The sequence below is a fragment of the Neofelis nebulosa genome, chromosome 10 (genome assembly GCF_028018385.1).
Source record: "Neofelis nebulosa isolate mNeoNeb1 chromosome 10, mNeoNeb1.pri, whole genome shotgun sequence".
NCBI lineage: Eukaryota > Metazoa > Chordata > Mammalia > Carnivora > Felidae > Neofelis > Neofelis nebulosa.
In genome coordinates, this window is record NC_080791.1 from 48,906,756 (window position 1) to 48,931,203 (window position 24,448).

Here is a 24,448-nt window from a genome sequence, read left to right on the forward strand (position 1 = left end):
TGCAGATCTACCTTCCTTTGCCTTTCAACCGTTAGATCTAGTTTTCCACATAAAAAAGCCTTCATGTAATTTTGAATCTATGCAGGTTTCTTTTTCACAAAGAAAAGTCATTGGCAGGGGATCTGTAAGTCTTTTAACAATGCACTTTAAAAAATAATAATGGAAGTAAGTAGGAACTGTGAATGTTTCTACCTTATTGAATTGGTAATAGAAATTTTTTTCTTAGATTTACATAGTATTTTTTAAATGTTAGCAGTATGGAAAATAAAGGAGATTTGGAGTCAGACAATTAGAAGTTTAGTCTGTATGACAATATTGGAGTGACTTTAAGTTTATTTTTTTCTGCTGTGTTGTATTTTTTAAAAAATGACTTTTCCTCATTATAATGGCATTCCATGTTTATTGTTAAAACTTTGGGATATACTGAGGCCTATAAAAAAATAGGAAAGAAAAAAAGGATAAAAGAAACGATCTGTAATTTCTACTAGCCAGAGGCAACACTCCTTGACATTTTGGCCTATTTAATTTCAGTCTGATTTGTGTGCCTGAAATATATAGGGCAGGTTATACTATATGTAAACCTTCCTATCCTGGTTTACTTCAGTTCAGATCAGCATTTAGCAATGTTATATGTTATAAACATTATTTTTAATATTCACCAAATTTTTCATGCTTTCAAATGCATTCTTCTCCATACCTCCACTGACCTCCAGAGTTTTACTTACAAAATTAAATATTTTAAAAGACTACTTTCTAATTAGAAAAAAAAAAAAAGAAATCAACAAATGATACCTACCAGTTTCATTATGTTAGAGCTTTACAACTTGTTTGTAAATTCTGTAAAATTGGTACCATACTGTGTCTAGGAGTTAGTCACCTTTTTCATTTAATAATGTTTTGTGGGCATTTCTTTATGTCATTACCTTTTCTTTTCTTTTCTTTTCTTCTGTAAAAGTGAATTTTAAAGAGATCTAGGATTCCATTATGGGGATGTGACACTACTGATTTAGTCAGTTTGTCATTATTAAACTTTTAAGTTGTATCTGTTTTTTTCACTACTGTAAGTAATATTGTTATGATCAGCCTTGGGTTAGTTTGTTATGGGCCATTTATGCTGGACTATACTATAGCTTTTGCAACTTTTTAAAAACCAAACCTTTTCAAGATAGTTGGCATGGAAAAAACAGCTTATTTGAAATTAATTTTTTTTTGTTTTGGCTGAGGTTTTCATGTATATTATTCCATTAATGCTTGGCATTAAATATTACATGTACCTGGGTTAATAAAGTACCATTTTGTTTCTTGGTTGCTAATTTTTTTCATCAGTGGGTTTACAGGATCCAGATTATGGGATTTCTGTAAGATTCTCTTTATATTTCATCATAAGTGAGCTTCATTATAAACACATTTGTAGCTTAAAAGAGTAATGAGTTTTTATCAGTTAAATATACCAGATTAAAAAGCAAGAACATGTGGCTTTCCTAGGGCTGTATGAGAGTTCAGTCCTGTCTATGAAATGCCTGAGCAGCACAGATGTACCATAGAGGGTAATGTATTTTCCTCGCTGGGGGCTGGATTGAGGTATCATTATATTATCATTTATAGGGCATTTGATAATAACTGCAATATCCCTACCAGCAGAGTGCATTTGCTGTCTTTCTGTCACATCCTTTCCTAAGTACATCTGTATGGACTACAGAAAAATTGCTTGTATTTAGCAAACCTCATCTGTTAACTCTTCTTTCTGCGCCAGATCTACAGACCTGAAGTAACTTGAAAACTTGTGAAAAGAACTGCTTTAGTTAACCTTTATTGGTCCATGAAGGTCAGCCTTGCTAAGGGAAATTTTCAATATACCGAGGAGAGAAAGACAGAGATCAGAGTGTTTCCAACCTCAGTTCAACACACAGGAATTAAGAGCTTTCACTGGGTCCAGCCCAGTCAGATCATGGCACAATTTAGAAGTACAAGTTGACCTGGCTTCCTCTACCTCCTGGAATCTTTCTGCCCTGCAGACTCAGAATTCTGTCTCCCAAGGCTGCTGTCCGAATCCCCTACTTTACTTTTACAGGAAGTAATGATGGCGACTATTTGTGGCTTGGTAGTAGATAATTGACATTAATTATTCTAGTCCATGAGATCAAATTCTCCTTTATAGATAAAGAAATGGAGATTCACAAGGGTTAAAAAAAATCCCCACCTCTGTTAAGTAGCAGAAGATATTTGAACCTGTATGTGTCTGGATTCCCCCCCCCCCCACCAAGTTCACATCTTCTTCTTTTTTTTTAATATATTTTTAAGTTTATTTATTCACTTTGAGGGGGGAAGGGCAGAGAGAGAGGGAGAGAGAATCCAAAGCAGGCTCCACACCATCAGCACAGAACCTGATGCAGGACTCAAACTCACGAACCTAAGCCAAATCCAAGAGTTGGATGCTTAACTGACTGAGCCACCCAGGTGACCCTCACATCTTCCTCCTTTTAAAAATACATATTTTAATCAATACTGACACTGCTGATCCTTTTTGTGCTGAAGGGAACTAGGTATTTACGAGAAGATTTGTCAGCAAAATAGAAATGGGGGCGGGGGGGGGGGGCGGAATTTACTGATGCATACCTACCCCAAGCCAACATTGAATTTGCAAAGAAGGATAAGGTCCTGGCAAGATCAGGCAAAACACCCTTTCAGCGGGTTTCTTCTAAGGCTGGCAAATGTTGTACAAAATTATCTTTCCACCATAATAATATGGAGCAGTCTGAGGGCAGTCCCCTGGCAGGGCATTGCTGACTATCTTTCAGCTTCTAATTAAAGAAGTTGAGTTGTCAAACATACCAAATTATAAAAACTTTTTTGTGTACTCAGCCCTCTGTGAAGACAATGAACCTCCTGGCCCTCTCTGGCCTTACCTCTTTGTCTGGCTTATTCGTTCCCTGGACCTCTTCGCACCATTCTTCTCACCCCTCCTTTCCAGTGTCTGTGGTCCCCTGTTGCTTTTGTCCCAAATGCCTTATATGTATACCTGTTTTAAGCCCTACACCCCAGCATCACCTCCACCATGAAGCCCCTTCCTCATCCCTGTAGTATCCCTCTTTATGCCCCAGTGTGCCTGGCACTGACTTCTATCTTTCTATCCTATTCCCAATGCCATATTGCTTTCCTTTGTCCATCTCCTCTGCTAGGCTGAGAACTTCCTGTGTACAAGGACTGTGTCTTGGGTTTCCTTTGCCCAACCCAAAGTTTGACCTGAAATGCTACCTAATCAATGATGGTTTTGTGAATAGCTTAATGAATGAGAAGATAGATGATAATGATAAAGGCTAACATTTTCTGAACATCCACTATATCCCAGGCACTATGCTATGCATCTTAAATATATTATCTCTTTGGATCTCCATAATATCCCTACAAGGTGGGTTATAATTATCTCTGTTTTACTGATGGGACAATTAAAGTTCAGCTAGGCTAAATAACTTGCCTGAAGCTACTCAACTAATGATTGATAGACCCAGAGTTTGTGCTCAAATCTGTCTACTTTCTGAGCCACTGTAGCTAACAATATGGCAGTTACACAAGGGGTGCCTCATCACCATCTTCTGGACCCCTGCCTGCTTGCTCCTATTATAGAACCTACTTAAAGGAAGCCTCTAACCAAACCAAGGCATCACTTGTGTGCTATTTCCCCAACAAGTGCCTAAAATGGTACTTTTCTGTGTTCCAAATGCTGTGTGTTTTAATCCTTAAGGAACTAAAAATTAGAGTCTTTATTTTGTCAGCCACTTAGCATAACCCCCAGTAAAACACAGGCAATGCTAGAACAATTGTTTGGGTTACAATATCTGAATGTTTGTGATTCACTATAATTTCCTACCTTTTGTATCTGATTATTAAATCTTCTTTTTCAGTGCAGATGGGGAAAAAAAACATAGATTATTAATCTTGTGACTACATAAAGGGTTCTCTTCAAAGCCTGTTTTTTATTTTTATTATTCTCATCCCTTTGTGGCATTTCCAACTAATCCACTGAGGTGTATGCTTTAAGGACATTAAAGCATTTTTAGCAACACAGTGAAAGTGACATTTCATTGGCATCTGTTCATCTTTTCTCATGTTTTGTTCTGAGGCATGCCTGTTTTTAAATCACTTCTAATTCTTGGAGTCACGGACAGATTGTGTTTGTGTTGGGAGTTGCAATTCTCTACCTTTCCATACCCATTAGCCCACTGTGTTATGGGTCCTGGGTGAAGGCTCAAGTGATATTTCTGGGTGGACAGTTTGCTCTTGATCCCTGGGAACACAGCTTGGTGATTGAGGAGGAAATCAAGACATCATGGACTTTCTGCTTCTAAAACCTCAGTGAAAGTCCAGCAGCCAGCCTCCTACAACTTGTCTTCAGCTCTTTGGGCACCTGAACTGCAAGTAGAAGCCAAGGAAGGGCTCCTTCCCACTCTCTTTCTCAAGAAGAAAAAATAGTCCCCACTAACGTGTATTTATTGCTTGCTACAGGTTAGGCCTCATGCTAAGCTCTTAAATAGGTTATTCATTTATTCTTAAAAATAACCCTATGAGGTATGTTCTAATTGCTATCCTCCTGTTATTATTTAAAATAATTTAAAATTTGATTTTTCTAAGGTATTTATTGAAAAGTTTTTTCCTGCCTTCTCCCCATCCTCCTCACTTAGCTAACCACCACTTTTAGGCTTTTGTGCATCTTTCTAGAATTTCTTTGCACAAGTACAGCAAACTATATACATATACATATACATATACATATACATATACATATACATATACATACACATACACATATACATATACATACTTTTTTTTTCTTTTACCACCTTTCTTCCACCCCAGAGGGAGAATCCCATACACTCTGTCCTGCACTATCCTTTATTCACTTATTGATGTGTCTTGGAGATCTCTCTATGCCAGTACATAGGCAGCTTCTCCATTCCTTGTTACAAACACATAGTAGCACACTGCAAATTGTGCCATAATTTTATCGTCCCAATTTTAAAGATGAAACCAGGGCACAGAGGTTAAATAGCTTTCTTAAAGTCAAGAGAAGGACCTCCAGCCTCTGACCCCAGTGGGCACAGAAATCTAAAGATAACCTACAAAGAAATAAAGGCCATAGTGCCCCTTCCTTCATCAGCAGCCCCATGTGCTGCCTTCTGCCATACTTTCTCTCTAAGGCTATATGCTCTGAGTCCTAGTGGGCACTTCCTGGAGTGGAGCAGCTTGGTGTGCTTTGTTTTCTTCGCTCTATCAATTTGACATACTTAGGGTCCTATCTCTCTGTTCATGTCTGCCTTTATTTTGACCCTTTAAATGTTTATTTATTTTTGAGAGAGAAAGAGAGAGAGAAAGTGGTAGAGGGCAGAGAGAGAGGAAGGCAGAGGATCTGAAGCAGGCTCTGCACTGACAGCAGCGAGCCTGGTGCAGGGCTCAAACTCATGAACCATGAAATCATGCATGACCTGAGCCGAAGTCAGACACTCAACCGACTGAGTCACCCAGGTGCTCCTTGTGACCTTTTAGATGTTTGCTCTAGACATCTTTGAAATCGTTATTTGTGATAAGCCTTGGAGGTTGAGGTTTGACTGCAGGTCCCAAAGTTTCTGATGTTTGTGTATATTCACAAAGCTTTCCCTTCCCTGCTAGACCTCTATCTGCAGCCTGCTGTCCACCTGTCAAAGACCTGACTGTCTCGAAAGCAGCAAGAGTTTTTTGATATTTTTGGTCATCATTTAGGAGCCCTCTGCTATCAACTCAATTGATCCCAGCTGTCTGGTTCTGAGCTCTTGGCTACAGACCCTGCCTTTACAACCACACTTCTAGAAGGCAATGCAGTATGTAGTGAGGATGAGATAATTTAGTAAAGGCTGGTAGAACTTGGAACAAAGCAAAAACTCAGTAAAAGTGATGATGATGATCATCATCATCCCTATTTTATAGATAATAGATTATCCCTATTTTATAGATGTGGGAACTGAGGCTCAGAAAGGTTTTTGTTTTGCCAGAGCTCACATTGCCATTAAGTGACTGAGGTGAGATTCAAACCAAGGTCCTTCCAGGGTACAGTTCTCTGTATTATATCATTAAATAGAATTCAGAAGAGACTCATATTACCAAATGGAACATTAAAGCACGTAATTAATAAGATACTCTCCAGGTTCACTCACAAAATAATCTTACTATGAGAAAGGGTTTGTGATTGGCACAAGACTGCTGTGGTTTTCAGCACATTACAATTATATTACAATGGAACACCCACTCCCATTTCTGCAAATCCATCATCCATATATTTATTTCTGTCTCAGAAGTATTTGAAACAAGGGTTTTTTAGCCAGTTGTGGAAAGAAAAATTCCCTTTCAGCAATCCTAATTATAATACTAATAGTTACCAGACCTGTTATGTGCCAGGCACTATACCAAGCTATTTACATCTATTATCTCATGTACTCTCCCTGTAACAACCCTATGAGATAGGCACTACTGTTTTCATTTATAGATGGGGATTGAGGCTTAAGTGCAGTTAAGCACCTTGTCCAGGATCCTAACAGTTCAGTAAGTGGCAGAGGCCAGATGTCAGACCCTGTGACCAAAAGCCAGCCTATGACCAAAGCCCCTGTATGAGACAGCTGTTTTACCATAGCTTCTTCTCCCCAATGGTAGGCAATATGGTGGCCACCTCACATCTGTAACAGGGTACGGAGTCCATGAGCCAGGCCTATTGCCAAGTCCTTTAGAATCATTTCTTACTGGTTAAAGATTCTAAATTACATGTCAGAATTCTTACCAGCTGGATCACAATGCTCTGGGCTTCTCTGTTGAGGAAAAAAAATGTCACAATGTGATGCATGTTTGTTTGTTTTTAATTTCACTAGCACTGTTAGCCCCTTTAATTTTTGTCAAAGCTTAATTACGCATGTGATCTCATTTGTCAAGTCAACACCCTTTCTCAGTAGGCTACTAGTGGAATTCTCCTTCCATACCCCTAACACACTCCATTTTATGTCTAAGCAAGACCATTCCCAAGTATGGTCTTTCCAGACTATACATTTAGAAGCCACTTGTTTTATTTAAGGGGTTGGAAGCTATTGCTCTTAACGAACGCTTCCAAAACTGAACTCACCCTGGCTTAAAGAACCAAGTGTGGTCAATCAAAGCCTCTTAAAGCAAATTAGATGCCATCTGCTTCTCAAGACTTTGGGAATGTAGACCTGCTGCTTAGAAACCGTATTTGAATTAATATTACAACAAGCCAGTTGCCTGTTGTTTGATTAATTACTCATGACTTCTTACATAAAAGTGATTTTTCCTGAGTGAATTCTTTGGATAATTAAATGTCAGGTATGTGTTATTATTTTAGAGTGAACTTCATTTTCTTTCTTTAACAAATAATAACTGTAGTAACAAATTTGAAAGTGTTCACCTCATTTGAACTTTATTGAGCACCTATTATATGCTAGGTGCTGTTGAAGATACTTTGGATTATTTGGTAGAAAGAGTAGAACTTTTTCTTATTTCTCCTCCCACAATACAAAATGTTATGCACACTGACCTGTGATTTCTTTGAGGGCAAAGAGCATGCCTTATTCTTATATGGAACACCTGATAATAGGACCTCACCATAGAAAGGTCTTTGTTTAAAGTAAAAGTGAATGACTCCTTGCTTCATCTGCTTTCGTGAAGGGAACTGTTAGCAGTCTTAGATCACAGAAAAGAGCATTCATGCTCCTGTTTGCTGTGACAAAGATCAAAGATGGACATTTGGTAAGATTCTCTATCTCTGGCTCTCACAGTGCTTTGCAGCTCTCTAAAAGCAATATTACTTCATCTATTGGTGACTGTGCTCTCCTTCATGACAGGGACTTATTCCTCTCATATTCCTCTTTTTCCTTACTGTGGAAGATGCAATACTCAGCACATAGACACTCAGTCAGTGTTTGTTAAAATGAATTAATCACAGACTGCTTCATTCCCTCTAATTGAGCAGAGACCACACCTTGGCCATTTCTGTTTCCATCTTACCTGTATCGACAGTGTGGTACATATTTTGCACCTAAAGCATGATCAGCAAATGCTGTGGACTTCAAGTTTCATCTTTCTTTGGAGTTCTTCGTAGTACCATTTTGCTGTTTTAGAGCAAGACTCCCAAAAGTATGCATAAAGGAATGAGTGCCTTCCCTGACCAATTAACTTACCCAATGAATGAATAATAACCAAATACAGGAATAACATGCCTTCTCATATACAACCATAACATGTCTCCCTCTCACCTGACAAATTGGGAAACAGGGGCCAAAAAGGGAAGGACTCATGTAGGGTTACGTGGAGAGATTATACCGAAGCTGGAACTAGAACCCAGATTTCATTATCTCCAGCCCAAATTTCTGCCTTCTTAGCATCTGCCCTCTTTCTCTTTGTTTACATCCCCACTGCAGCTGCCCGAGATCAGGCCCCATCCTTCCCTCCTGGGACTGTTGCACTCGCCTTCTGACTGTTCCCTGCTGCCAGCCTCAACACCTCCAGCCCAGCCTCCACATGGTTGCCACGGTGATCTTCTAAAGTACAAATCAGATCTTGTTTACTCTGTTGTTTAAAGTCCTTTAGATGTTCCCACAACATTTAGGATAGAGACCACACTCTTTCACATGACCCACAGGGCAGTGAAGGATCATCTCCTGGCTCCCAGGCCTGCCTCTTGTTTCTTTCCCCAGGACCTTATTTCCCAGCTGCGTTCAAGTGTTTACAGGGACACTGTGCATGGCCACCCCCATTCTTCCTGCTTTCTCTGCCCAGACCATCATCTCAACCTGTCTTCTTGGTAGACGTCAGCTTCTAGTATCTTCTACGCAGAGACAGAGGGCTCCTTTGCTGAACTGCCATCCCTGTCCTCTGCCCCTCCCCCACACATACTGCCTCACTCCTCAGAGCTGATCACTAAACAACTCTTCTACCCTAATGGCTATAACACTTCTTTCAGTTAGTTTTTGAATACATCTCTCTCTCAGGAGGCCATGAACTCCTTAAGGACAGGGGCTGAGTCTTATTCATATTTGTGTTTCCAGAACCTGGCAGTAGGTCAGGCATATAATAGACACTCCATTACACAGCTGCTGACTCTCTGGAATAAATATAACTTCCATAACCCTTCACAGTGAATTAACTCAACTTATGGTTTTCTTTAAATTAAGCCTCACATGGGATGATAGTTGAATTATGTAAGACTGAAAGGAAGGAGAATATATTTAAAGAAAAGCAGCACTTGAAAATGTCTTGCCTTTATAGGTGGTGAACAAATATTTCATAGCAACCATGGGATAATGTATCAGCCTACTGGTAATACAGAGTGGCCAGAGTGCCACCAAATATCTCTGTGGAGCTGTTCATAACTGCCTCCCCACTGCTTCTCTTTTCAGTCCCTGGTTTGCTGAAAGAAGTCAGTGTGGTTACCTGTTAGGTGAAGAGAACCTGGGTCACATTCAGATCTTTCATCAGGGAATAGATTTTCAGCTACTTTTCCAGCTCAGTTGTTAAACTCATTCTGCCTGATTTACCAATTGCTGAATTGTTCATTTGTTTATTTATTTGTGATGCAAGTCCCCTGGGCTTCGGGACTAGTTTCAAAATGCTACTGCTCCATCTGGTTTAAATAGAGCATACTAAGAAGAAATAAAAGAAACAATGGGACTGTGAGTTTGAGGGAAAAAAGAAACTTTCAGGCAAGCAGGAAGCAGGGAGAAATTCAGATTCTTTCTTCTTTATGATTCTGTGCTGGAGAAGGGAAGCTGTTTTCAGCAAGAAAGGATGCTTTCTCTCTAGAAGTTCATGTCAGATTCAATGATCTGATATTCAAAATCTATGAGGTCTGAGTCCGTGAATGACTTTATGAATTGTGTTTAGGCAGCCTAGTCTCTGGAGCCCAAGACGGTAGTCTTTGTTCTTCCCTTTTTCCTATCTGTTTCATTATTTTCTCAGGCCCTTCATATGCCTGAGTACAAGCCACCTTGTAGGACACTGCCTGTGGAATGAGCCAAGGGTAGGCATCTTGGCTTTGGGCATTCTGGATTCTCCAGCAGAAGTGCCATTCACTGTGATGAGTGCATTTCATTGGCACAGAGCCGGGAAGGCTATGGTGGTTAGAGATGTGAGCTTTTGGCGACTCTCAGGTCTCAGAGTCCCAGCTCTGCTCCTTGCCACCTAGACGACCATGGAGATGCTGCTTTGTTTAACGTCTTTGAGCCTCAGTTTCCTTATCTCATAAGAGGGGCTAGTTTTTAATAACACTAATGTAATAAGCTTGTTCAGAAGATTAAACAAGCAATATGTAAGAACTTCACTGGAAATACTCAGGAATCATTAACTATTTTTATCATATCTGAATGTACTTTCACTTTACACTGGTAAAGTCTTCACAGTGTCCTCCTGAGAGAAAGGGTAGGAAGGCATTGTTGGCTCCATTTGACGGAGGGAAGGGGCTCATAAACCTGAGATCCCCTCTCTCCACAGTAGTTGTTCTCTCTCCACTCTGCCACCTTTTGGTGGTGGTTGCATATCCTCTGTTCACCTTTTCTACAGCATGACTCAGACCTTTCCCTTCTGACAACCAATCTTCTGAATGAGAGACAATAACAATCAAATAATTTGGCGTTATTCGCCAGGAGAGCTAATAGCTCTCTTTGCTTTCTACATTAACAAAATGAAGTCTGCTGTTTTAGAAAGCACTGAGCAAGGGTGGTACATAATCTGATTGAGTCACAATATTTGATTTGTACTGTTTTCCCTTTTTATCAAATAAGAGAATAGGGTACATTGTCCTCCATGAAGGAGAGCAGGACAGAAGTGCAGAGCGACAGGCACAGGGCTGACTGAGTTTTCTCCACACCCTACCAGTGCTCATGGTCTGATTGCATGTTGCCTGCTGTTCATTTGGCCCTTCCTGAGAGGACTGGAGGGGAGAACAAGGATTCAGATCCTGATCCCTGTTGTGAAAGCTATTTAGAAGTTGCATATGCTCCTCAGATTGTCCAATGACTTTTTGACAGTATTGAAGGAATGGCTGGACCTTTCCTGACCCAGCATGGTCAGCCAATCCATAGTCAATTTATTTTAGTCAATTTGGAAGAGTTAAAACTATAACTATAATATATTAGTTACAATACAAGCTCTTGTAACAATAAAATCTCAAAATGAATAATGGTTTAAACACAACAGAAGTTTGTTTTCTTTTTCATCAAGTCCAAAACTTGTTTTAACTTTTCTCAGGGCAATGATTCAGATACTTTTTCTATGCTGTATGTGGCTCCTCCATCTTCAAATGTGACTTCCAAGTTCAAGGATTAATTTGCATCGAGCTGGTAAGAGAGAGAGAGAACATGAAGTCTTTCAAGGGGAATTGGACCAGGCCCATTCCATGTCATTGGTCAGAACTCACATTCCCTTGGCCAGAACTCAGACACTAGGGCACACCTAACTTCTAGGTGGGGTCTCATTTTGTGCTCCAAGAGAAGAGGAAATGATTTTGGTGAACCAGCCAGTCTCTGCCTCCAAACAATAATGACAAAAACTAGTATTTATAAAATATTTGCTCTGTGCCAGGCATTGTGTTAGCACCTTATCTACATAGTTTTTAAATTCATATACCATATTATTTGCCTATTTAAAGTATACAATTCATTGGGTTTTTATTTATTTATTTATTTATTTATTTATTTATTTATTTATTTATTTTTGGTATATTCAGAGTTGTGCAACCATCACCATAATCAACTTTCAATCATGTTCAACACCCCAGAAAGAAACCCATATCCATTAGCAGTCAGTCCCCATTTCCTCCCAATCCCTTCCCCAACCTGAGGCAACTACCAATTTACTTCCTGTCTGGATAGACTTGCCTGTATTCTAAACATTTCATATTAGCAGAATACTTACATTCTTTATATAATCCTCACAACAACCCAACAAGAGGCACATTGTTATTCCCATTTTACAGATTAACAGGGGATCAGGTTGCTAAGAAGTTTGAACTCTGTGCCTCACTGAAAGCCATAATACTGAGCTGTATCCCAAGTATAAATCATGCCACGATTTGGAGGGGAATAGTGGAGGGGGCGTTTGCTTGCTTTTAGTGACTATCATGGCAAACTCTGACTTCTTCATGGATGGCTCCTTTACTGAAGTGACAGGCATTTAGGAGCCAGAGAGCTCGAGACTGAAGCCCAGACCTACCATTTTACCAGTGTATACGAAAATCTATGCTCCTTAATTCCTCTCGGATCCTAGTGATTTTATCTCTAAAACGGGAATAATATATCTCTGTTTGCTGGGAGGACTCAGTGAGATTAACCCATGTGAAAGCTGTTCCCACAACTTTACACAGTTGATGCCTTGCCAGTGTTAGTAGTTCCTGCTCAGAAGTGAGATTCTGGCTATAATTGGGCAGCCAAAGAAATTATGTTAATGTATCTGGGCCTCCAGGATACTGTCCAGGAAGAAGTTATTGTGCCTTGTATTTTATAGTATCCAGATTACAACCCAGGAGTGGCTGGGACCCTAGGAGGATCTGGCACAATGAGGGGTAGGAAGATGGGACATATTCTCCAGGACAGAAAAACAATGTGCAGAGTCTCATCTGTCAACTTCTGATCTCAGCTGGGCAGAGCCGCTTGTTCTAGGCACCTGGAAAGAACCAGCTGAGCCAGTGCAAGTTTGAAGTTCCTTGGGAAAGAAGATAAGCTGGCTGAGTTTCTGTAGGCAAAGAGCCAGTAATGAGGTTTCCAGCTTTCTATCACATGCCCTTTTCATCACTTTCAGCTCAGCCAGAGACGGCAAAGCCTCATACTCAGCGACCAAGTGTGTATGTGAAAGGCTCAAGGAGATAGTTAGAAAAGAGTGAATTATGCTTTTGTTCCATTGACCCCTTCCCCACCCTATCCTGTCCTTAGCCATCGTAATATTAAAATCTAGGCATGAGAGCACAGAGAAGACAGTGGGGAAGTTGTATTGGTGGTAACTGGCTCGGTCATATCGCCAGAAGAGATCACCAGAGAGAAAAGGCCTGAACTCTCTGCAGGAATACGGACATATGTCAGCCTTTAAAATATGCCGTAGAAGCCTCTGGTTCTGCCATTTCCTCACGGAATGGACAAATGACTTATTCTCTCTGAGCCTCCATTTCCATATAGGATTATTACCTGGACAACCATGCAAGCTGCAACCTGCGTAATTCAGGTGCCTCCATTCACATGAACTAGGGGTCAGCATATTGTAAACATGTAAAGGGCCAGATCCTAAATATTTTGGGTTTCATGGGCCATATGGTCTCTATTGCAACTAATCAACTCTGCTATTGTCATGTAAAAGCAGCCGTAGATAGTACATAAACGAATGGGTATGGCCGTATTCCAATAAAACCTTATTTATGGGTACTGAAATCTGAATACTGTATAATTTTCATGTGACTCAAAGCCATATTCTTCCTTTGATTTTTTTTTCAGCCAATTAAAATGTGAAAACCATTCTTGGCTTACACAGTATACAAAACCAGACAGTGGGCCAGATTTGGTCTGCAGGCCATGGTTTGCAAACTCCCAACATACCCTAAAATATGTTTATTACCCTCTAGAGAGATGCAGTGTGGTGTTCCAATTATTATAAGGATGAAATAAGAAAATATACCTAAAGTGATTAGCATAGTATCTGCTCCTTATAAGTGTTCAGCAAAGAGTTACTATTACTATTACCCTGTTAAGAAATCTGTCTACTCTCTAATTGCCATGGACATTTGGAAAAGGAGGCAGTCACATTTGGTTGTTTATACACATTTCTACTATATTAAACTGTTATTCTTATTAAATTGTATATTAAAATTAAAAAATATAAAAACTGGGTTGGACAAGTAATGGCATTAGTCAGCCACACAGTTTTTGGGTTTTGTTTTTCGCTTTTTTCTATTCTTCCTACTGCCCCAATGTTGGCTCTTCAGTTGCTAGATGTGTCTTTAGAACTTGGTCTGTGCTGCTAGGTGCTCCATGAAAAATGAGTTTGGATCTTTTCTTTCTAGTATTTTCTTAGTATTCTTCAAAATGAGTATATACATCCCAAGAGTATGCAAGATGATAGCCCTTCTCTCTATATTAATTTTTCATCTCAGCCCTTAAATTTTTGTTCCCATGTAGGTTTTATAATGTACATACTGTGCCATAACACTATAGCTGTACACCTGACAGTTTATATAAATATTTATATCATGAGGGTATGTCCTCAAAAAATTTAAAATGATGTCATCAATCAAACGTTTCAGACATCTGGTCTAGGAGGAAATCAGAAGTATTCAATGGGAAACAAGAATTGGTATGAGTGACACAAGTGTTTTTAAGGTACGAATTAAGGTTCACTCTGGTGTCCATTTTGTGGCAGGTAGGTAGCAAGATAGTTTACAACTTTAATTTCTTTTTTTAATGTTTATTTATTTTTGAGAGACAGACAGACAGGCAGACAGAATGCAAGGAGGGGAGGGGCAGAGAGAGAGGGAGACACAGAACCTGAAACAGGCTCCAGGCTCCGAGTTGTCAGCACGTAGCCCAATGTGAGGCTTGAACTCAGAAACTATGAGATCATGACCTGAGCTGAAGTCTCATGCTTAACCAACTGAGCCACTCAGACACCCCTACATTTTTAATTTCAAAATAACACAACAGCTATATTAAATAGGTCCTACCGTCCCCATTTTATAGAAAATGAACAAAGAATCAATTCGGAAAAGTTAAGCAACTTGCAAAGGTCAGGTTGAATGAATCAGGTCTGTTTAACTATAAAGCATGACATTTTCCATTTTAGCCTTCATTGCATTGAAGAAGTTCATGAAAAAAGAATGATCATTCTTTGGTATTCCTAAACTCTAAAGCTAGTTTTTTCCCCATTACACATTCTTAGGTTATGGAGTGGTAAGTGGATAAAACTCCACTCCCATAGAGATCCATGATCAACTTCTTGTCCCCACCCCCACCACAGCCCTTTGTGTTACCACGCGCTTCTCACTCTGATTGAATATCTCCTTCGTAATTGGACATCTCCTAGTCATCCATCAAGATTCAGCTTAGGGGCACCTGAGTGGCTCAGTCATTTAAGCATCTGACTCTTGATTTTGGTTCAGGTCATGATCTCACAGTTCATAAGATTGAGCCCCACGTTGGGGTTCTGTGCTGACAGCACAGAAAGTGCTTGGGATTCTCTTTCTGTCCCTCCCCTGCCTCTTTCTCTCTCTCTCTCTCTCTCTCTCTCTCTCAAAGTAAATAAACTTAAAAAAAAATTCAGCTTAGACATTACCTCTTCCAGGAAGCCTTCTTGACTTTATCCCAAAACTAAGTCTGATACCTTTCCTGTACACACCTATAGCACTTTAATGAAAGACCTTATTAAATAATCTATGCATTGTGTAGTTAACCATTATCTGCTCATTACTCCCTAGAATGAGAGTCTAGGGAACAGAAAATTTGACCTTGAATATATTGTTCTTCTGGAATCCACACCTGCAACATACTAGGCCCTCCATAAATACTCATGAAATGAAGGAATTCCTTCTTCATTGATTTGGAGTCTGACATAACTTTGCAAAGAGATGGGTTGAAATTTGTCTTTACTGAAGTTCCCCAAGACAGGACAAATTAGTGGATATTAATGAGATTATAGGGAACCATATAATGGAAAAATGAAGAAAGCAATCCTTCATATGTATGTATGAAGGCTTTTTCCTTCTGTATTTCTTAGAAACTAAAGAGGATGTACAGACTTAAGTCAATAATTTATATTAAAATCATTTATATTAAAATATATTAAAATTTTTATATTAAAATATTAAAATTTATATTAAAAAATATATATACACACACACACGTATATATATGTTCACAGGTGTGCAGCTATATAAATCCACACATATTCATGAGCATGAATTAATAAAAATAGACTACCATAATTTTTATAAACTGTCTATTGGATCACTGCATGCTCAACAAAAGGATAAAGTTCATTAACACTCTTCAGGTTGGCTGATCCTGCAGAGTCATCCAGTTGCTTTAAATCTCCTTCAGTCATAAAGCTACTTCCCTCGTGGACACATAAAGCTTTACCTCTTTCTTTAAAGGGACGTAGCATTTACTGAGAGCTTTGGCAATGTTATAGATACTCAACAGAGGTGATCTCATTTAATCCTCAGATGTTTGCACAGACCCATAGGTCCTGAACCCAAAGAAAATGGATCAAATCAAAATTTTACTCAAATAGAAAATACTCACTAACAAAGCAGGAAGAAGGGAGAGAAGACTAAGAAAAAGTCTGAATTACATTAAATTCAGTTACAAATGAATATTGTTAAATTCAGTTATATAACTTTGTTGCATGGGATTATACAAAATTAATTTATTGGTATTAAAATGAGAGAGTGTGACCATTAGCACAGGTTTTTTATCAGAGCAGGGAGGGGCCCTTTCAGCTGATTGAAAGAAAAGCTTTCTGCCCACCACCAAATGTTGCTACATGTGAAGGGCTTTCTTACTTGTTATAAGGGGACAGCATTGGAACAGTTGGTCCTCGACTTTTATAATTCATAGACCAGAAACATTTCAGAACAAACTTTTATAGGCCAACAGAATTACCAGCTTTTTATCTTGCCAATAAAATGAAAAACACAGAAAAAAAAAAAAGACCAAAAAAACTAAGATCTATTCTCACTGTCATTTCAGAAATAAAAAGACAATTTAATAGCAAAAACAATGGGAAGAAAACCAACAGTAGGAAAGACATAATCTTATCATAAAGGAAGGTCATACACCCTACTGACTCTGCTCACCCTGCCCTGGAGGGGAGGGTCAGGGACAGCATCTAGGGACCTTTGCCTCTGCTCTGCATAGGTTTGAAGTCACATAGATCCGGTTTAAGTTCAGGCCCTACAAATTCCTAGCTGTGATACCTGGAGCAGCTTTCTCAACTTTACTAAGCTGCATTTCCTCACATGTCAGATGAAGATATCTGACTGACTGTATTAATTTCTTGGGGCTACTAGCCACAATCTGGGTGGTTTACACAAATGTATCGTCTCACAGTTCTGGATCCCAGAAATCTGAAATCAGGTATCAACGCGGCCATCCTCCCACTGAAAGTGCTAGACAACGATCTGTTTCAGGCTTTTCTTCTAGCTTCTGGGAATCCCTTGGCTTTTAGCAACATGACTCCAATCTTCACATAGTGTTCTTCCTATGCACACACCTGTGTCCAAATTTCCCCCTATTATAAGGATACTTGCCTTATCGAATTAGAGACCCACTCTATCCCAGTAGGACGACTTCTTAAATGATTACAACTGAGACAATCCTTCTTCCAAATAACCTCACACTCTGAGGTATCAGGGGGTTAGAACTCCAACATATGAGTTTTGGGGGAATACAAGTGAACTCATAGCACTGATCAATCTCATGGAATTGTATCAAAGTCAGTCACAGGACAGGTTGAATACTTTATAAATTACCAGAACAATGTAAGGGTGTTGTTGTTGTTGTTGTTGTTGTTAAGAAAGTTTATAATTGAGGACTTTATGATTTAGGGACAGTAAGCAATTTATGCAAGGATATATAACTAAGAAGCAGTAAAGATAGGACTTTGAACACATCCTTTAATACATATATTAAATACCTATTATGTGGCAAGCCCTGTGCTAGTGCTAGATTCAGCCTTAGACAAAATAGACAAGGCCCTTGACCTCATGGAGCTTATACTCTAGTGGGAGGAAGGAAACGTTAATGAAATAAGGAAGTAAATATATAACACACATTGAAGTAGAGGTAAGTACTGTAAATAAAAATAAAGTTCAACAAGTGAGTATCAAGTAAATATATAACACACATTGAAGTAGAGGTAAGTACTATAAATAAAAATAAAGTTCAACAAGTGAGTATAAAATAACAGGGGAAGGGAATATGCCATTCTATGCAGGATGTCAAAGAGTTCTATGAGGAGACATGTGAGCAGAATCCTTCCTGACTACAGAACAGGAGTAAATCCTAAGTGAAAGGGGAACCACTGAAAGGAGGTGATTTTTGCTAGGGTCTGATTTTTGTTTTAAAAGAATCACTCCAGTTGCTGTGTGGACAGTAATTTGTAGCAAGGCAAGAGTCGAAATAAAGAAAACAGTTAGGAGGCGATTATAGAGACCCATGTGAGAGATGATGGTGGTATAGACTGGGGATGGGGCGGAGATGGAGGAAAGATTTGGAATATATTTGGAAGACAGAATTAGCAGCATTTGCTGATGAGTAAGACGTGGGATATAAGATAAAAAGAAGAGTCAAGAATGACTCCCAGCTTTTTGGCCAGAGCAATGAGGTGAATGATTATGTCATTTCTTGAAACATATTGGGAGTACAACATATTTGGGAGAAGAAAACAGTCTGGTTTTCAACATTTTAAATATGAAAAGCCTGTCAGACAGTCGAGTGGAGATTCCTAGATGTGGTATGCAACTGGGTGTAAAAGTCTGGAGTGCAGGGCACAGGTTGGGAATAGTGTAGGTAGTCTTTAAACTATAGGTGGCATCTAAGCCTTGACTGGATGCTATGGCCTAGCAAGTGAGTGCAAATAGAGAGGTCGAATGATGAGCCCTGGGGAACTATAAATTTGAAATATCTGGAAATGGAGAAGGACCAGCAGGAAAGACTTGGTGAAGTAAAAGGGAAACCAAGGGGGTCTCAGGAACCAAGTAAGGAAGGAGGTTGATTCAGGGAAGTTGTAACTAATTCTGCCAAAGGGCTGGGAAGAAATGGAGTACATGAGATTGTACACTGGCGATTGGTCTTATTAGTGAGCCTGTCATTACTTACTTAATAAAAGCACTTCTGGTGGGATTTTGAAGGTAAATTAAATCAGTTAAGGAGAGACTAGGATATGAAGAAGCAAAAACAGTGAGAATAGGCACTTATATATTATGTTACCTGCTACCTCAGCTTTTTAGACACAGTGGATGTAATAGTTAAGAGAGTAGGTTCTGCAGTCTTAGACTTTGGTCATTATTCTGACTGTGCCATTTATTAAGTCACCTAACCTCTCCAGCCACAGAGTCTTCATCTACAAAGCAGAGATTATAGTATAACCCATTTGAAAATGCTGTGAGGGTTAAATGTCAATTGCAAGTAAAGTTTAACACATTTCCAGCCCATACTAAGTGCTCAGTAAATGTTACAACTTCCACTAATATCAGCAAAGTACTGATATAGCTTCAAGGCTCCACGCAGTTTGTTGTGTCTGGGAGCAATTGGTAGCATGAGGGGATAATTATGACAGAATACATGTTATGATTATCCTTGACATGGAAACAGAGCAGTGTGTTATAATATAAAAACTATAAACACTTGTCTATATAAATTTTTCATGGGCTGTGTCATGGTGGAATAGTCAGGCAATGTGGGGAAATGGACAGGGAGGACATGGCTCTGGAGGGAATTTTGGGGGGGTCATCGTAGATCAGGGAGCTGATTCCATGATTTCCATGGAAAGACTTAGAATAGACCAAGCCTTGTCAGGCCATGTGGTAAATAACCCACACATCAATATATAAGAAGTAAACATTTATCTTGTAAGCATAGTTATCACTTATTTACTCTTTGCTACACATGGTGTTTACACCTGGCCTTTCGAACCATTTAGAAACTCAAGTACCTCTCCCCTACCACTCCCACCCCCCCCTTGCCATTATGTTGCATACTCCCGTTCCTACAGTGCCTAGTATTAAGTACGGTCATGAAAGAGGGGGTGCCTCATCCATGCATATCCCAGACCCCCTAGTAAGATGCATAGAGGGAAAATAAACAAGCAGGGGATAGTTAATATGTGAACAAATTAACTTGGCCACTGAGCCATTCTCTAGAAACACATAGCTAAGAAAATCCCTCATGTTTAAACCTGCATAGCCTGGATCATTATAGCAGCACCTTGTCCCATAGAAGGCTACCACTGATGTCTCTCAAGGAATATTGATTGCACACATCAAACATAGCATTTTCTTATATGGATGGCCAAATGCTACAGTAAACTGACTTAGGACAAGAGTTTGCAGTGGGACCTTCGAGAAAGAGATACCTGTTTCCTTGCTTGGGACACTTTGACTTAATGGCAGTAGATGTGTCACTATGTGCAAAAACTCATTGTCGTTATGAATTTTGTGATGGGTGCTTGTTTGTAACAGGTGAAGTAAGCCTCAGTTGGTCTCACTGTGAACAGCTAACTGCTATAAATATGCTCCCCTGAGCTGGTGACTTCAGTTGACTAACAGTGGAAGTGAAGTGGAAAGGAGCTACGGAGCTGAACAGGCAACCCAGAGCAGAGCCCCAGGCCTGCCATTCTCTGGCAGAGAGTCCCTGTATCCCTGGTGACAGTCTGCAGTCTCTGGGGTTGTTACCCCTTCTTCACAGCAGGCAGATCGGAAGACTCCTTGGCCAGCACCAGCAGACATTTCAAAGACAATTTAAAGGGAAAAGGAGACAAATCCATTTTCCAAAAAGAAGTAGGATAAGAAAAATAGTTAGCAGTTTAGGGGTATGCACTGTAAGTCAGGCACTGTATTTTCTTGATATAGTTTACTTAATCTCACAAGGTAAGAATTAGCAAACCCATTTTAGAGATAAAGCAACCCATTTTACAGGAAATAAGTGGCAAAACCAGGGTTTAAGCACAAGTCTATTTGGTTCCAAATCCTATAATCTTTTTCTGATTTCTACTAAAGGCCGTGGTCAATAAATCTGCTCCCAGTGCTCATCTGTCACAGCTGGGAAAGGGAGATCTGTTCAAGAGTGTGAGCTCTGACACCAGGTTGCCTGGAGCTGATTCCAGCCCTGCCACTTAGCAGCTGTGATCCTGCTTAGATTTGTTAACCTCTCTGAATCTCAGTTTTCTCATGTGCCATATGTTGTTCATGACAATACCTACCTCATAGGGATGTTTTGAAAATTAAGTTAGGCTAAGCACCTAGAACACTGCCTGACATATTAGATGTGCTCAATAGTAGCTATTATTATTATCAATTTTTTCTAGCATTGATATTCAATGAACACAAAGACGTAATGCTGACCTTGTCAGAGAGGAAACGAACAGTTCAGGCACTGCTCTGCTCCTCCCTGTAGGCTGCCTATTAATGATTTGGGGCCAATCAATGATACTGTTACTGATTTCTGCATGCCTTCTCATTTTTAGGGCTTCCATGCTCTAGAGGTAGCATAGTAGGATAGAACAACACTGTTCTTGACATCAGAAGACCTGGGTTTGGGTTCAGGCTCAAATCACACGTGGAAACTGTGGGCTCTGGACAAGTCACTTTATCTCTCTTGCTATGGGCTCCTCATGTGCACAGCAAAAATGTGTTCTCGCTAATTGCCAGGGTTCCTTGAACCCCTCAATTTTGGTGAGCAATTGAACAAAGTCACTTAACTTGCCTGAGCCCTGGCAGCTCCCTTATACTGTATACCTCTCCTGGTTGCTGAGAGGAGGCTCAGAGAGAGTGGAAGTGTCTGGTACACTGTGACATGCTATGCAAACGTGAGGGCTGATCTTTACGGAACTATGATGAGAATTAACCCTGAATACTATGGTTCCCTATGCCTATGTTTGAGATGCAGGGGCTTTTTGCATTTTGCCATCTTTGCCTACCCCCTACTGGGTTGGGTGGATCCACCTTAACAAGGTGTGGGGGAACGCAAGTGGAGGATGGGGGTGCAATACTGATGGTGGGAAAGCATCTTATTGGTTAATGCTGGTACATCCCAAGCACCAATTACTGTCACTGCTCCCAAAGCTGATATATTTATCAGGATGAGTTACAAGGAAATATATGTACCCAGGGAACGAGGATGCTGCATGGTCACCCCCTGTGATGTAAAATATAAGAGTCTAGGAGGGGCTGTTTTATAATTCATCAGGTTTCGCTAGTGAGTTCTGTCGGAGTCTTAGTTATAAAGGCAAGTGTGAACCGGACGGCAGACAGGAGAACCTGGCACCAAGGAGACGGAGAAGCTGCCTGTGGTGCCGCCTGCCTCCTCCCTGCTTTGTTCCAATAATTTTGTGCTCGGTAAGTTCCCTGGCTTTGCAGCTAATCGTTGTTGTTGAATAAGCTTGGCAAATGAATCTGTAGTTTGGAATATGTATGCACTTGCTGTCATAAGTGTGTGTCAGTGTTTGGGCTTCTGACAAATTCCACAGTTCCCCTTTAATGAGCAAAATAGCTTAAAAGATGAAACAAAACCCGACAAATCAATTATTCACCTTGATCCTTGGAAGGCTGCTTTCTTTGGTTGCTAAAGTTTCTCAGGTTTCATTCTGTCAGTTTCATTTGTTGGAGGAGCTTTGAAAAGAACAAGTCTCTTTGTCATGAAATTGTTTTTCTTAGCTGCCAACAGGAGGTATGTACAGGGTGGTTTGTCCATCCCCACCCCCCAGCTTACTCTCCCCAGCAATCGGTAAATCTTAAAACAGACTGTTTGCCCGGTAACCAGCTCCAACACAGCTGAACCTGTACAAGACAGGATTCAAATTGCAATCTTTTGTGCAAACAGACCTGAGGGGCTGTGAATAATTGTCATTGCGGAGATTATTGTGAAACTCCGTATGGTGGTAGTCCCTGCATTTTGCCGGGATGGGATCAGAATCCGAAGAGATTTGCATTTGGCATGCCTGTTGATGATGTGGAAAGGGAATGAAAGAAAAGACTGGTTCGTATGGAAAGAGCTGTACAACGCACCCATAGGACAAACAAATGCACAGGGCATGACTGTTGAATTTGTGTAACTTGTAACTGTTGTCTCTAGTTTCCTATCCCCATTAAGAATACCTGAAGCTGCGTTCTGATCCTCATCTGGGTATGCTCCAGGTCCTCGTTCTGGGTCCTGGCAAGAGGCAGGGTGAGCACTAACTCCTGGTCAGCTAGCCATACGAAGTCATTTCCTCCTCTGAAGGAAAGAAACAGAAGCTGTACCTTCCCGGACTCCTTTCTGCTGTGTTCTTTTGCCTCTGTCCAAATTTCATGGAAACCAACAGCTTGACGTACTTTTTTTTTTTTTTTTTGTCAGTAGCAGATTTAACTGTGGTGTCATATGGCATATTATATATGGAGAGGAATAGCAAGACATTTTTCTGAATGTTTAAGTGTGTCTGGCTTGTTGACATTTGCTGTATCTTACCAGCAAGGAGCTACTGTCTTCTGAGCGCATAACTGTTTGTCTGTTTGAAGTGTTTACCTTATTATGCATAATTGCACTTTCTCTTTAGATGTAGAATCTGTAGATCTGACAAGAACATCTTTATCCTCAAGGAAGCAACTTGTTTTAGCATCTCTTTGAGAAGAATGGATGCATTTATTTTTTACCAGGGACTTAGCTTGCTCTTTGCTTCTTTCTGATAAAAATTTTGGTCATCAGTACCACTATGCTTCCAATAAAGTTACTTCTCCTTTCCTAGTATAGTTTCTGATTGCACCAAAACTTGGCAGATTAGGAATATGGAATATATCTTTTTCCAGGAACACATTTTTCAGACATATTTCTTTTGTCCATAAATAGCTTTTCCCTATTTTCCATTTCTCTGAAGAAGTTCTGTTTAAAAGAGCAGAGGAGTGATGTATTGTGGTTGGCACTTAGGGGTGTGTAACCTGAGACTTGGTTTCTAATCTACAAACGGCTGCCCCACATGGGGTCTGTAAAACGTCTTTTCGTCTTATGTTCAGCTCAAAGCCCTTTGGCTCCAGCAGTAATGATTAAGACAGCAAATTCAGCAAATCATTGCAGGTATAAACAAACATCTGCATCTTATGGTCCGACCAGCCCATGAGGCTCTGTAAAGCTTGGGACACACAGCTGAAGGTTCCTAAAAATGTTAATATATTTTAATGCCAAGAACAATATAGTTATAAAGTACTTTTGCGATGTATTGTACATTGGATTTTATTGTACCACATTTTTGTAAATCATATGCCAGGGCCCGTGGTTTATTTTGTGGCAGTATCTGGGTTTTGATTTGGAATGGTTTTATCAAAAAATAAACCAATGTACCGATCTCAATAAACTGAGTTTCTTCTTATTTGGTGGTGGCTTTTTCATCTTCTCCACCCACCAAGAATATGATCTATTTATAGCAGCAAAAGAAAATTTAGCATGAGTTATTTTCAATTAAATTTGCAGGAAGACAAACATGAACTGTGACAAGAACCTTCTGAGAGAGCGCATACACACAAAAACATGTCTCTCAACAAAGGATTAAAAGCCAAAGAGGCCTTAACATTTTGCTTACGTGACATATATCATTTTCTTTGAGAGAGGTTGGGAAGGGTGAAGGGGAAGAGGTTTAAAGGAGCTTTTCAGAGCCTGGCTCCAGCCTTGTGGGAGTGAAACGGGCAGGGGTTTGTGTG

General features: G+C 39.9%; 1 protein-coding gene and 1 long non-coding RNA gene across 30 annotated transcripts in view; one reads left to right on the forward strand and one right to left on the reverse strand.

Moving 5' to 3' along the window:
• The window catches only part of DLG2 (discs large MAGUK scaffold protein 2), a 2,097,061-nt gene that overhangs the window by 1,872,659 nt on the left and 199,954 nt on the right, over nt 1-24,448 (forward strand). The window lies entirely within an intron of this gene.
• On the reverse strand, nt 10,917-23,036 carry LOC131488449 (uncharacterized). Its single transcript, XR_009250211.1, has 3 exons — nt 22,877-23,036; nt 22,312-22,390; nt 10,917-11,363 (listed from the first exon to the last, which is right to left on the reverse strand). It is a non-coding gene; the product is annotated as an uncharacterized LOC131488449 (long non-coding RNA).